The sequence below is a fragment of the Physella acuta genome, unplaced genomic scaffold (genome assembly GCF_028476545.2).
Source record: "Physella acuta isolate Inbredline_101_S28 unplaced genomic scaffold, ASM2847654v3 ptg001616l, whole genome shotgun sequence".
Lineage (NCBI taxonomy): Eukaryota > Metazoa > Mollusca > Gastropoda > Physidae > Physella > Physella acuta.
Window position 1 is genome coordinate 34,204 of NW_026733130.1, and position 1,609 is coordinate 35,812.

Genomic DNA, 1,609 nt, shown 5'->3' on the forward strand with positions numbered 1-1,609 from the left:
TTTGGGCAGAGTGGTCATCTTTCCTTTGTTGGTTTTTAAGGGGTTTGTTTCCATGGGTGGGTAGGATCGAGGTAGCCTACCGTGAAGGCACAAAAGAAACAAACAAAAAATATTTCGATATTACAAAAGTGTTCACAGGTATGTGGTGAACTTAGGAAAGAGTGCAGGTGGTAAGAATAGGTGTCCAGTGGGGCAAAAAATAAAAGACAAAAGATGAAAAAAAGTCTACAACACGTGGTGTTCCCAAGCGGTCACCCATCTAAGTACTAACCACGCCCGACGTTGCTTGACTGCGGTGATCGGACGAGAACCGGTATTTTCAACGTGGTATGGCCGTAGGACATCTGTGTGAGAAAATTTGGGGCTTATAAATATACTCAAACGAAATCAGCAGTTATTCGTCCTTTTCTGGCTACAATAATGATTCACTGCTTTCCTCATATTATTTCAATAATAAAAAACGCCCTAAATCTCCACAAAAGCGAAACATTGTTTTAATATCGAATACTATGTGCCTTTTTTTCCCTCTACAGCCATTGGTCGCTATTTTTACCTGAGGCGGTTAACCACCGGTAGACTTCCCTGAGCTACTAATTTTCGAGCATCGCGCGTTGTAAAATACAAAAATAAATACATTTTCCCCATTTTCCTTGACTAAAATCAGAAAACCAGGTGCCCCCTGCATCCGACCTGTCCTTTAACTATCGCTTTCATGTGAAATGATCTATCGGAAAGGCGATACTTTAACTTTTTTGGGTCTCCCGCTCACTCACTCCTTCCGAAACATTCTGCACGAATTCATTCAATTTTAATCCAACTCATCACATAGATCTAGATCTAGCCGCCTACAAGTCTACTAATTTAATGTTTGAGAAATAGTTCAATGCTTTTCATTTATTAATATTCTTTTAACCTTTTCCCACGACAACTGGCACATTATTTTTCAGTCTATTAATATTCTGGCTTCATTTTAAAACACGCAACTAGGCGACGATCTAGAATTCTAGATCTAACGCTCTAGCTTAACTAAAATAATATAAACAGGAGGGTAGATCTATTCAAAATACTGTTTCAAAAAATTACAATAATAATTTCACGGTGAAAAAAAAAAAGGCAGGCGATCCATGGTTAATTAAATGCTAATTAAGGATGTTGCTTAAAAGGTTAGGTTGGCCTGGGACGCCAGTATTTCTCTAGAGTCTAGATCTAGAATTTCTAGATTCTGTAGGAATGAGTAGCCTAGGTATTAATAATTAAATGCATTAGTAATTATTAGTAAATAACATAAGATTTAGTTCAGTAAAAACTAATAGATCTAGATTTTAGGTCCAATGTTGGCTATCAGACTTGATGCTTGATTGTAATGATTATTAGGTTTGAGCAATTAATTTTTTTAAACATTTTTTTTAATTATTAGTATTAGTGATAAGTCATCATTAGTGGGAGTAAATTTACTTCTTTCCAGTCTGGGTTCTGGGTTTCCTTGTAGCCTATATAATCTAGATCTAGTTGGTGATAATATTAATAAATATTGTTTCCCATTTTAAATACTCAGGCGGTTTGTTTGAAAGTCTGACGCAGCTCCATATTCATTGACTGTCGAAGCAGC

The 1,609-nt window shown here is 36.4% G+C and overlaps 1 non-coding gene across 1 annotated transcript; it reads right to left on the reverse strand.

Annotated features, from left to right (window-relative positions):
* Positions 1 to 222: 222 nt before the first annotated feature.
* Positions 223 to 341, reverse strand: LOC131929328 (5S ribosomal RNA). The gene has a single exon (XR_009383951.1). It is a non-coding gene; the product is annotated as a 5S ribosomal RNA (ribosomal RNA).
* Between the last annotated feature and the right edge of the window lie 1,268 nt (positions 342 to 1,609).